Here is a 13,759-nt window from a genome sequence, read left to right on the forward strand (position 1 = left end):
TAAGGCCCTGAAAGTCTCATCCCATCACAGTATCAACTTGAAATCCTGAATTTTGTCATTTTAGTCAAATTCAGATGAAAACAAGTCTCCTTGGGAGTAGTTCCTCAAGTAGTCTCATCAAGTACAGTTCTGCTTTATCCAAACACCTGCAAATGAGAGACAAGTTGTCTTCTCTCTACCTGCCCAACATCCCAAGCAGGACCAAGGTAACTGCTATCGACCTTCCTGCTCAAATAGAGAGGAAACAGGTACACAGGAGTCACTGGTCCATAGCAATTCTGAAATCAAGCAGGGCATACATTGCTTCTGAAATCAAGCACTTCCATGATTCAGACCAAACTTGGGAATACTTCCTTGTGGGTCTTGGTTCTGCCCTCGGAATCATCCTTCTTTTCTCATGAAAGATTGACCATGTTTGCAGCTGAGTAATTTTTTCAGCCCATTTCCTCAACTATTATACAAGTTTAGAAATCTAAAGTTTTCATTTTATATTGTCCCTGTTCCTTTCAAATATAGGCATTTGAGTTTGTGACACATGGTTTAGACAAAGGTCTTGTAGGGAAAAACAAAATCCATATTTAGGGAACTTCCATGAGTTCTATATGACCAACACATTGGGTGTTCCCTGGGTTTCTCTTTGCTAGAATGTTTAAACATATACTCACAATTATTACTTACTTGTGTCAGCCCTCATATCTGACTGTGATAACCTCTAGGGCAGGGCCTATTTCTCAAGGACAAATAGACAAATCCATTATTATGCTGGGATATTTTAATACAACTCTCTCAGTAACTGATAGAATATGCAAATAAAAATATCAATAAAGACAAATGAAATTTGAATGACATGCTTCAGAATTTTGACATAATTGACATAATAGAACACTGGATCCAATAACAATAGAATACGTATTCTTTTCAAGTGCACACGAATATTTATTGATATGCTGAGCCATAATGTAAGTCTAACTGAATTTCTAAGAGTTAAGATCATATAGAGTATGTTCAATGACCACAGTTGGATTATGCTAGTAATCAAAAACACAAAGAAAACTAGAAAATCCCCAAATAATGCAAAGTTCAAGAAAGAAATCACAATAGAAATTACAAAGTATTTGATTCAAATGATAATGAAAATATAATATGTCAAAACATGTGGAATGTAGCTAAAGCCATGTTTAGAGGGAAATTTGTGGCTTCAAGTGAATATATTGAAAAGAAAACAATGGCTGAAAATAAATTATCTAAATATCTATTTCAACTAGTCAGGAAAAACACCCAGAAATTAAATCCAAATGAAGTAGAAAGAAGAAAATAATAAAGTTGACAGAAGAAGTTAATAAAATAGAAAACAAAGATATGAAGGGAGGATTAAAAGAACCAAAAGTTAATTCTCCGATAAGACTAGTAAAATTGATGAAGTTTTGGCCAGATAGCTGAAGGATAAAAAGAGAAGACATAATTCTCAATTTAGAAATGGAAAGAGTGTCATCCCTACAGATCCTACATGAATCAAAAAGATTGTGGGAGGAAATGGTGAGTAACTATATCCCAACACACTTGAAATTCAGATGACATGAACAGATAACTAGAAAAACACAGCCTACTAAAACTGACACAAGAGGAGACAGGAAAACTGAGTAGTTTCTATTAAAATTTTTTCTATTAAAGAAATTGAATTTTTTATTAAAAAAAAATCTTCTCACAAAGAAAACTCCAAGTCCAGATTCTTCCAGAGGACAGAAAAAATAGAAGTACTTCTCAACTTATTTTATGGAATGAGCATTACCTAGGTACAAAAACCTAGCGAGGGCATTATCAGGAAGGAAAATTATAGGCTAAACAAAGTTGTGAAAATTCTAAGCAAATTATCAGCAAGCCAAACCTAAAGATCAATAAGTAGGATAAAACTACACAACCAAATTGTGTTAATTCCAGGGATACAAAGTTGATCTGACATTTGAAAATTAATATAATGTACCAATTTAACAGAATAAAGTTAAGAAAATCATAGGATCATCTCAAGAGATGTGGAAAATTAATTTGATAAAAGCCACCAATCATTTATAATAAAATCCTTTGAAACTAAGAATAGAAGGGAACTTCCTTCATCTGATAAGGGGCATGCACAAAAAACCTACATCTAACATCATACTTGCTGATAAAATAGAAAAAGATTTCCTCCTGAAATGGGAATAAGGAAAGGGTGCCCAGTATCATCCCTTCTAGTCAACATTGTACTGGAGGTCCTCTCCTATGAAGTAACAAGACAGAGTGTAGAATTAGAAAAAAATAATTAAAATTATAATTATTTGAGGGCAGGGGCCTGGCCTGATTCCTTTGCCGGGGCCTGGCACAGAGTAGGTGTTTGTTTGGTGGGTAACTATTAAGTGGACAGATGGAGAAATGGATGGACAAAGAGAATATTAAGTAGTAGGGCCCCAAGGCAGGGGCCTATCTTGTAGGGCACTAATGACTACATAATCAACAGAAAAAATAAAACAACAGTGAAATTACACACAGTGAAAATTTTTTTTAATATTTACTGATTTATTTTGAGAGAGAGAGAGAGAGACAAAGAGAGAGAGTGCAAGCAGGGGAGGAACAGAGAGAGAAGGAGAGAGAGAATCCCAAGCAGGCTCTGCACTGTCAGCACAGAGCCCAATGCGGGGCTTGATCTCATGTAGCATGAGATCATGACCTGAGCCGAAATCAAGAGTGGGTCGCTTAACCCATTGAGCCACCCAGGCATCCCTGAAACTTTTTATTGATGAAAAATTGATAAAAGGATCAGGGAAATCTTCTTGATAAAGTGTAGATCAGCAAAGGTTTGGCCACCGTCTTCATTTCTTTTCTCTCTCTAGGAGCTTTAGTAGAGAGTCAAGATATTTGGCCCCCACTTTGACCCTAAAGATTAAAATTTTTTTTTAAGATTTTTATTTTTATTTTTTAAAGTTTATTTTGTTTATATTGAGAGAGACAGAGATAGCACATGAGCAGGGGAGGGGCAGAGAGAAGGGGAGAGAGAGAGAATCCCAAGCAGGCTCTGCACCGTCAGCGCAGAACCCACAAAACTGTGAGACCATGACCTGAGCCAAATTCAAGAGTCGGACGCTTAACCGACTGAGCAACCCATGCGCCCTTAAAGATTTTTATTTTTAAGTAATCTCTACACCCAACGTGGGGCTCAAACTCACAACCTTGAGATCATAGGTTGCATGCTCTACCGGCTGAGTCTACCTGACCCTGAGGATGTTTTTGTCTTGTAGTTATGAATACAAATTTTTGATGGAATTATATCATATTGATTACTTTTCACTGAGAAAATATTTCCCAGAACAAATCCCATTAAGTCAGTTCAATACCTTTGATTTTTCTACACAGTCATTAAATCTATTTCCAACTTATTCATTTTTGCTTAAATTGAACTATAATTATCTTCATCTGAAAAATAATTTTCGGTATAAATTTCATAATGATGATTTGTGTTACCAGTCAATTTAAAAAATCCATATCACAGTTTAATAATTATAGCTTCTGCCATTGTAAGTTATCTTTTGTGGTCATTATTTCTATTTTCTATGGAGTTCACTTTTCCTGGGATGAATTTTCCAGATCTACATTTTGTCAAGAAGGCTTCCTTGATTTTTCCATCCATTTTAGTCAATGAGTAATTTCACTGTGTGCAATTTAGATGTTGTCAGTTTTATTTTTTTCTGTTGATTGTATAGCGGGTGTGAATCTTACTCCACAAAGTTAGGGAAGTAAGAAATGACATATTACTTTATTCAATTTAAATCAAATTAAATCCAATTCAGAGCTTACATTATATGGGCTCCTTCTCCTGCAAAGGATCTGGTCTTTTGTAGAGAAAAATATTTTGGTTAATGGATACCAATGTCCTTCTATCTACCATGCGCTGTCCCTCCAGACAGCAGGCCACACATATGTCCAAGCCCCAGACCTTCCTACTTCTGGTAATCTCCTCTCACTACCCTCAAAGGCATTGGCTCCTGAATAGCCTTTGCAGAAAACAGCCTCCCAGGCTCTCTTGGGTGAGATGCAGACACATTTCTTTTCCCCTTAATTCATCCAGGTTAGGATTAGAATGTTTCAAGAGAAGTTTAGGAGAAAACAAAAAGCCTACAAGAAAATGTGAGAGCTGGAAAGGATGGGTTTGGTGCATCCTTTGATAAATTTGTGCAAATTTATCCTCGTTGAAATCAGTTTTGACTGTCAAAAGGTGATTGTTCACAATAGATAAAGACTTCCTAAAACTGGAGAAAAAAGGAACAGCCCCCCCCCCCCCTTAAGACTATAATGAGAGCAAACTAGTGGGTACGCAGCAGGTGGTTATTCTATTGTCAGAACTTTTCCATCTCTTGCAGAACAGCAACATGACAGGCCATAGGTATTTGGACAGAGGCTCTTACTTCTAGGCTCTTCCCTGTGGGGGATTTCCTGCCTCAGTCTTGTTCTCTCTGCACTGTTTTGCTTACCTCAAGTGTATTCTCTGAGACCTAAGATCAGTCCATCCAGAGACAACTTCTCGTCTGCCTGATCTTGTCCGCTTTGCTCTATTCATTCCTGCCATCCCCAAGTGCCTCCTGCCAACCTTTCTAAAGCTTTCCTCCTTCATAAAGAACCAAAACAATACAGTTGTAAACAAATACAACAAAACAAAATGCAAAATCCTTGTCTCTTTACAGAGTTGTAGGGTTGAAGAGAAATTTACATTAGACACTCATAACAGCCCTGGGAGGTATGTGTGAATATCCACATTTTGCAGAAAGATGAAGTGACTTGCCCAAAGGTCACACAGCTTGTGAGGATGGAGATAGGAAGGAGGATTGGAGTTCAATTCTGGCTGGCTCCTTAGTCTTTGCCAACTGCATGGCACTACCTTCTGAACCCCACACTCCATTAAAAATTCCTATCACATGGCTAACAGATGCATAGAAAGATGCTCAACATCACTCATCATCAGGGAAATACAAATCAAAACCACACTGAGACACCACCTCACACTGGTCAGAGTGGCTAAAATGAACAACTCAGGAAACAACAGATGTTGGCGAGGATGTGGAGAAACAGGAACCCTCTTGCAAACTGGTGCAGCTGCTTTGGAAAACAGTGTGAAGTTTCCTCAAAAAATTAAAAATAGAACTACCCTATGACCTAGCAATAGCACTACTAGGAATTTCTGCAAAGGATACAGGAGTGCTGATTCGCAGGGGCACATGTACCCCAGTGTTTATAGCAGCACTTTCAACAATAGCCAAACCATGGAAAGAACCCAAATGTCCATCAACTGATGAATGGATAAAGAAGATGTGGTTTATATATACAATGGAATACTACTTGGCAATGAGAAAGAATGAAATGCTGCCATTTGCAACAACGTGGATGGAACTGGAGGGTATTATGCTAAGTGAAATAAGTCAGTCAGAGAAAGACAGATATCATATGTTTTCACTCATATGTGGAACTTGAGAAACTTAACAGAAGATGATGGGGGTAGAGAGGGGTAAAAAATAGTTTCAAACAGAGAGGAAAGCAAACCCATAAGAGACTCTTAAATACAGGGAACAAACTGAGGGTTAATAAGGGGGTGGGGGAGAGGGGAAAATGGGTGATGGGCATTGAGGAGGGCACTTGTTGGGATGAGCACTGGGTGTTGTATGTAAACGATGAATCATGGGAATCTACCCCCGAAACCAAGAGCGCACTGTATACACTGTATGTTAACTAACTTGACAATTAATTATATTTAAAAAAAAATTCCTTTCCCGGGGCACCTGGGTGGCTCAGTCACTTAAGCATCTGACTTTGGCTCAGGTCATGGTCTCATGATTCGTGGGTTTGAGCCCCACATTGGGCTCTGTGCTGACAGCTCAGAGCCTGGAGCCTGCTTTGGATTCTGTCTCCCTTTCTCTCTACCCCTCCCCGCTCACACTCTGTGTCTCTCAAAAATGAATAAACATTAAAAAAATTTTTTAAAAATTAAAATTCCTGTCACAGACACAAGCCCCCAGTCTCTGTCGTCCCTTCCTACATAATTTTTATGCTCTAGTCCAACTACTTGGAAGAGAGATTCTTAACCTGGGGCCTGAGAGTCCAGAGGGCTGTGATCTTGGATGGGAGAGCTACATTTTTATATTCATTAATCTTTACAGAAATCTGGTTTTTCTTTCCATTTTGAATATAGGTGACAAGCCACAAGTAGACTTAGCAGTACCTTCCAATTTTGTCACCAACAGAAATCACAGATGTTTCCCTATCACATTACAGTTGTTGCAAAATATCTTGAAATATTTTGAAATATCTTGAAAATATGCTGACATATTTTGTGTTCATCACTACTTTGAAACTGTGTGGTTATTAGGTAGTGAGATCTTTAATTTGTGAATGAATATATATTCATATTTGATCGCTGTATTTCAGTATAAATGGTTTCTTTGATAATTCTGGTATTTTATGTTATGCACTTACAATCATTATTTTGAGAGGGGCTTCATAGGCCTTAGCAGCCTACCTAAAGGGTCCATGGCACGAAAAGGTTGAGAACCCCTGATCTGAGTTTTCCTGAACTCAGGGACGCTTCCTCTGCCCTCTACAGGTTCCTTCACTGTCTGATGAGTTCCTCCTCATCCTTCAGAGTACACTTCAAGCGTTTCCACTTCAGTAAACTTTCCCAAAGGAGCTCAGTCCAGATTGGAATTTGATAACTACAGTACCAGTGACCTCTCTCTCTTGGTCCCAATTCCACCCAAATCCCAGGCAGCCAAGGCAGGAGTTACTGTGCCTGGGGTCAGTACCTTATGCTGAATGAATAATACATAAGTACCCAATGCTGTCCATCTTCTTCTATGGGGGTTCATAGATCCCACCCAGAGGAACCTCAGCTCTTCTGGAAATAAAAGCACTTGTTCTTTCTCTTTTTCTGGAATGCTTTCCCACCTTCTAGTTGAAATGAAAATTAGTGGCTCCTTCCTTTCCCTTCCTCCACCAGCCAAACATCACCCAGATAAAAAGAGAAGATCTCTATTGCTCTCTGGACAAGGCAAAGTTATGAATCTCCTGGGTCAGGCACTGTACTTGACATGAAGTAATTCATTTCACCCTACGAAGTGGATAATATTAGTCACATCTTACAACGGAGGACATGGAGGTTCAATAAGGACAAATGATTTTCTCAATGTGGTAGCCTCTAGGTGGCTGAGCTGCGATATGAACCCAGATCTGGTCTCCTAAGTCTGTGCAATTTGTATGATACCAGAGTTCTTTCTACTCATTCAAAGTATGGGCCACCCCAGGAGACAGGTCAAGAACTATTAGTTAAAAAGAGAAAAGGCATGGATTTGAAGACAATGGATGTTAACACAAATTTTCTATAGCTGCTTTTAGAGATTAAGTGGAACTGATCAACATTTCCCAAAATATACTCTTCTGAATCTTTTTGGGGGGGTCTTAAAATATTTGCTAATTAGTTGATTACTTGGGTTTCCAGCTTAATTGGTATATTGGTCTCCTAGGACTGCCTTAACAAATTACTACAAACTCGTGGCTTAAAACAACAGAAATGTATCCTTGCACAGTTGAGAGGCCAGGTGTCTGAAATCAAGATGTTAGCAGGCTTGTTCTTCCTGGAGGCTTCGGGAGAATCCATCTATGCCTCCCTCCCAGCTTCTAGTGGCTTCCAATAGTCCTTGGTGTTTCCTTAGCTTGGGGCTGCGTGACTCATCTCTGCCTCTATCTTCACATGGCCTTCCCATTTATTGTCTCTGTGTCTCAAATCTCTTCTCTTTTTCCTAATAAAGACACCTCCACTCACTGGATTTAGGGCCCACCTAAATCCAGGATGGATCTCATCCTAAGACTTTTAATAGCCAAGATTCTACTTTCTAATAAGATCGCATTCACATGTACGAGGGTTAAAACTGGGACTTTCTGGGAGACACAATTTAACCCACTATAATCAGACTGCTTTTTTTTTTTTTCAAGTTTATGAACTGAGCAGCTTTATGTAAAGGATCTTCCTAAACGTAAACTTCCCAGCAAATTCTCTCCTGACCTTCATCAGTAACAGCCCTCACTTCTGTCAGCTTTTCAGAGCATGCAAAACATCTGGTACTTTGATTAATTCTTTTATCTGCCCTGAGGTTCTATATGGTCAGCAATTTTATGCATAAGGATCAGGTGTAGGAGGGGAAGTGACTAAACACGCATTCCTGGTTGAGTTACGATTTGAACCTGGGATGTCAAGCCTCTTTCCTCCAATTGCCTGCTGCTGCATGGAAGCTTCCATAGCTGTTATGTTTGTGCAGATTCATTTATGATTTACCTTTGCCCTTAATTTATCTTTCCATTGTCATTTAAAAAAACTCTTCCCCCAGCTTTATTGTTATTTCCCTTGTTGATTGTATGGTCTATATACTTGTCATGTTAATTAAAAAATAAACTTCCTTAGATTTTTAAAAAAATATTTTATTTTTAAGTGATCTCTATGCCCATTGTTGGCCTTGAACTCTCAAGCCAAAGATCCAGAGTCCTGTGCTCCACTGACTGAGCCAGCTAGTAGCCCCTAATGGATTGATTTATTCTTTTTTAATGTTTATTTATTTTTGAAGGAGAGACAGAGTGTGAGTAGGTGGGGGGCAGAGAAAGAGAGACACACAGAATCTGAAGCAGGCTCTAGGCTCTGAGCTGACAGCACAGAGCCCGACGCGGGGCTCAAACTCACAAACCCTGAGATCACAACCTGAGCCGAAGTCTGACGCTCAACCAACTGAGCCATCCAGGCGCCCCTGATTTGTTCATTAATTCAACCAGTATTTACTGAAGGCTTACGCTGTGAGAAGCCCCAGGCTGAACTGATTTAGGTGGGTCACAGAGATGAACCAGACCACCTTGCTCCTTGTCCTTGAGGACAGTAAATAGACAGTGAACATATAGTGTGAGCAGTCCATGGGAGCACAGTGGGCTTCTAACCTAACCAAAGGTGAGGAGAGGCTTCCTGATGTCGGAATTGGGTCTTAAAGGATAGATATATAGGATGCAATCCTATTCTTTAGTATTGGTTGTTAGAATTAAATATTAGGATGGGCATTTGATACCCATCTACTGAATGTTATTATGTTATTAGTTTTCTAGCACTCTGGGAAGGTGGCCTAACAGGTTGATATAACAGCCTTCATCACAAATGGTAGTAACTTCCATTTGTCCAGGGTTTGGTCATTTACAAAACATTTTCATACTCCTTATCTCATTTGCTATCACACAAAAAAAATCTCTTTTTAAAATATATTTAGGGGTGCCTGGGTGGCTCAGTCGGTTGGGCATCCGGCTTCGGCTCAGGTCATGATCTCACGGTATGTATGTTCCAGCCCCATGTCAGGCTCTGTGCTGACAGCTCGGAGCCTGGAGCCTGCTTCAGATTCTGTGTCTCCCTCTCTCTCTGCCCCTCTCCCACTCATGCTCTCTCTGTCTCAAAAATAAAAATAAACATAAAAAAATTTAAATATATTTAAAACATTTTAATTCAAGGGGTGTCTAGGTGGCTTAGTCGGTGAAGCGGCCGACTTCAGCTCAGGTCATGATCTTGTAGTTCGTGGGTTCGAGCCCTGCTGTGCTGACAGCTCAGAGCCTGGAGCCTGCGTTGGATTCTGTGTCTCCCTCTCTCTCTGTCCCTCCCCAGCTCATGTTCTGTCTCTCTCTCAAAACTAAATAAACATTTAACAATTTAATTCCAGGATAATTAGCATACAGTGTTTCAGGTATATGATATAGTGATTCAACAATTCTGTACATTACTCAGTGCTCATCACTTAGTACTCTTAATCCCCTTACCTGTTTCACTCATGTCTCCACACCCCCCTCCCCCCAACCCCTCCCGGTAACTATCAATTTGTTCTCTATAGTTAAGAGTCTGGTTTTCTTTTTTGCTTGCCTCTTTTTAAATTTTGTTTCTTAAATTCCACATATGAGTAAAATCATATGGTATTTGTCTTTCTCTGACTGACTTATTTCACTTAGCATAATACTCTCCAGAGCCATGTGGTTGTAAATGGCAAGATTTCATTCTTTTTTTTATGACTGAGTAATATTCCATTACACACACACACACACACACCCCATATCTTCTTTATCTACTCATCTATTGATGGAAACTTGGGCTGCTTCCATTTTGGTTATTATAAATGCTGAAATAAACATAGGGGGGCATATATCTTTTTGAATTAGTGTTTTTGTTTTCTTTGGGTATATACCCAACAGTGGAATTACTGGAGCATATGGTAATTCTATTTTTAATTTACAAAAATCTCTTTGAGAATGCTTTGTTTATATTCATGCATTTTTCTTGTTTATCTTAGCTAAACTCTAAAATTATAATTTAATTTTCCATTAAGATGATTGCAAAAGCTTAAAAATTAAGTTACATAATTTTTGGAACTTGTAAACATTCAAATTGCACCACGTGTTAAACCAGGGCCTGGTTTCTGATCCTAATTCGGCCATCTCTTCCTCTCTCTGGGCCTCAATTTTCTCTGCTATAAAATGGGCATGTAAAGGAAGTTTAGGCTGAAGGATTAAATGACATAATGGATCTTAAATGCCAGCCCAGCAGCTGGCTCAATGAAAATTGGTTCTCCTAACATGGTCTGTAATGTCCATTTTCTTGCAATTCTAATGCAATACTTTTTTTTTTTTTTTTTTGCAAGCAATTCTTAAGTAAGAGTCCAGCCCACACATGTGTGCCAATGCTCTTAAAGAGATGCTTTGAGAGAAAGAGGAGCTCAAACAAACTCATTAACACAGTGGAGACAAAACCATCTCACAGTCCCAGTTAATCAGATAATAACAGGCAAAGGATAGTGTTTTGACACTGTCATTTTGTCCTTGAGTGTGTTTTGCTTGGGTTGCAGAAAACAAAAAAAAAATTAGATGTGGTAGAAATAATCAACACAAAATAAAACTGACAATGGCTAAAACTACATGTGGTAAACATTTATTATGGATGGAAAAGCAAACTGAATGATCCCATCTTTGTTGGTAACATTAAACATTGCAAAGTTGACCCCTGGGAAGATTCCACTTGGTAGACATAATCAACACAAAATAAAACTGACAATGGCTCAAACTCCTTCCAGGAAAAGGTGGAATTGGTGGAAATAATGACTAGAAACTTCATAATAGCTGAAGCAAAAATCAGTAAAAATTGGTAAAGATAAAAGATAACCGAAGAATCTGACCTTTCTTGTAAAATTGATGGAGAAAAGAATATATCTTGATGAAAATTCAATATAGAAAAAGATCTAGAAAAGTTAGAAATTGTTTAACTGTGCTATACAGAAAATTTATCAAGGAATTAAATTGGCTTCATGGAGTTGATTCCTTAAATACTTTAATAAATCCATTAATAATGGTCTAATTCTGAGTAAAAAGTTTACATACCAACAGTTGGCAGGGATTCGGAGAGAGAATTCTCAAATTAGATGAAGGGTTTGCACTGTAAGTGTCACTTTACAGTCTCCAAATACTCTCATACTCATCGTTTTATTGGATTCTCCTAATAACGTTTTGAGGGGACAGGGCAGGATTCATTCCTTCCATTTTACAGATGTAAACACTGAGATTGAGGACAGTTAAGAGACTTACTAAAGGTCACCCAGCATGTTTAAGGCAAGGTCTAATTTAGGATAGTCTGGTAAACTTTCTCATCCCTGTGACCCTAAACCTGATAATGCTTTACTTCCTGGCCAGACCAGATCCCTTCTAATTCTGACCTTCACCCAGCCCCCCCTCTTTCTTCCAGTAGGACAAATGGGAAAAAGAAGGAGGAGGGGAGTAAAGAGGGTTTAGAAGAGGGCCTGGGCAATGCAACACTTAGGGAGGGGAAGGGACTTCCCTGTCACATAGCAAACATGTCACAGGCACTTTTCTTACTCAGCTCAGAAAAGAGAGGGGCACTTGGGTGGCTCAGTTGTTTAAGTGTCCGACTTTGGCTCTGGTCATGATCTTGCGATTCACAGGTTAGAGACCCATGTTGGGCTCTGTGCTGACAGCTCAGAGCCTAGAGCCTGCTTTGGATTCTGTGTCTCCCCCTCTCTCTGCCCCTCCCCCACTCGTGCTCTGTCTCTCTCTCTCTCTCAAAAATAAACACTAAAAATTTTTTTAAAAATTAAAAAAAAAAGGGAGCAGAGGGGCTATGATATTTGGGGAAATGTATGTATGGGACTGGGCTTTTAAGGCTGGGCAGAAAGGATGAAAATGAGATAGGCAGTTTGAAAATGATAGTGCCCGCAGCACCTGGCTGGTTCAGTTGGTGGAATGTGCAACTTTTGATCTCAGGGTTGTGAGTTTGAGCCTTACATTAGGTAGAGATTACTGAAAAAAAAAAAAAAATCTTAAAAAAAAAAAACAAAAGAAAATGACAGTACCCGATATATTTGGGCAGAGTGAGTCATAAGGAACAGAAGTGTAACTAGAGTTAGGTGGGGTGAAGCTGAAGAGACTGATTGCAGCAGGGCTGTAGACCACATTAACCTCTGATACAAGGAACCTGGCCTTTCTCACGTACGCTTGAGGTTCTCCAGTGGGCTGGCTAGTGGAGCTTGAATGTTCTAGTGTTCAGAACATCAAGGAATAACAATATCCTAAATCTAAAATACCATAACAGGATTTATGCTAAATAGGGGAATCATCTGATGCCATGTTCCATATGCTAGGAGAGTTGGACACAGAAGAAAAATTATTTTTTTAAGTATAAGACTTATTCAGTCAATAGACAACGTTTTGTTTAAGGAGAGCTTTGCAGACCCTTTACAGTAACTCTGTTCCTCCCTCCTCACTCCCCATCTCCACAGAGATCTCTGGCCCAGAGATTAAAAACCAGTGCTATAAAAATTCAGATAGAAAGAAAATTAATGTACCTAAAATTCATTCTAGGGAAGGTAGGATTTTGGTTTGAATTTCAAGAATGAGGAGAAAAGGAGGAAATGGCTTTGGAAAGACCGGAAGAAGTAAAAATTTGAGAATAGGTAATGAGAATAGAAAACATTCTACTAATTTAATGGTTTTTTATTAATTGTCAATAACCACCATTATTTGTTTTAATAGTGGAACTGTTGAGCTCACAGAAAAACCAGACAGGCCTCATCCCGGAGCACCACCGAGGGCAACAGGAAGCCGTGGTAAGCTTTTAGACAGCAAAGAATTGTTGTTGGATTTTGAAAATTTTTTGAAAATAGTCTTATAACTTAAAAAATTAGATGCTCTTTTTTAAACAGTTCAGGCAATAAGAAAAGAAGAATTACTTGAAATCTGACACCCTTTCCTCCAAGATAATCACTGATAGTATTTGGGGAACCTCTTTGCTTAAGTCTCACTATGCTTTTATAGACTATCGTCTCAAACTTCACGTAAATTGGACCATTTAAACATGCTGTTCTGTAATCAATGTGTTTCCCTCCAGAATAAATGGTGATAGCTTTTCGTGTCAATAAATAGATCTACATCATCATTTCAAATAGCTGCTTACTACTGTATTGTTTGTATATACAAATGGATATTTACAATACCCCGATAATCAAAAACCTCAATGCACCTTGTGCATTCATCTTTTTCAAAATGTTTCATTCTCTTTTTAAGGTAAAAAAAATTAAAGTAATGGAGCCCGGTCGAAAAGCAACCTCTTTTCACATTTGCATTTAAGTTGCCAAATCGTCCTCTGATTTGCAGGGAGACCAGGAGGGAGCTG

At 38.7% G+C, this 13,759-nt stretch overlaps 1 protein-coding gene across 1 annotated transcript in view; it reads left to right on the forward strand.

Moving 5' to 3' along the window:
• FAM168A (family with sequence similarity 168 member A) overlaps nucleotides 1–13,759 on the forward strand; it is a 204,809-nt gene that overhangs the window by 219 nt on the left and 190,831 nt on the right. Inside the window, exon 2 of the mRNA XM_043580296.1 lies at nucleotides 13,120–13,193. The gene's annotated coding sequence lies outside the window, so the exon portion shown is untranslated. The remainder of the gene's footprint in view (nucleotides 1–13,119; nucleotides 13,194–13,759) is intronic.

Source organism: Prionailurus bengalensis, chromosome D1, assembly GCF_016509475.1.
Source record: "Prionailurus bengalensis isolate Pbe53 chromosome D1, Fcat_Pben_1.1_paternal_pri, whole genome shotgun sequence".
In the NCBI taxonomy this organism is placed as follows: domain Eukaryota; kingdom Metazoa; phylum Chordata; class Mammalia; order Carnivora; family Felidae; genus Prionailurus; species Prionailurus bengalensis.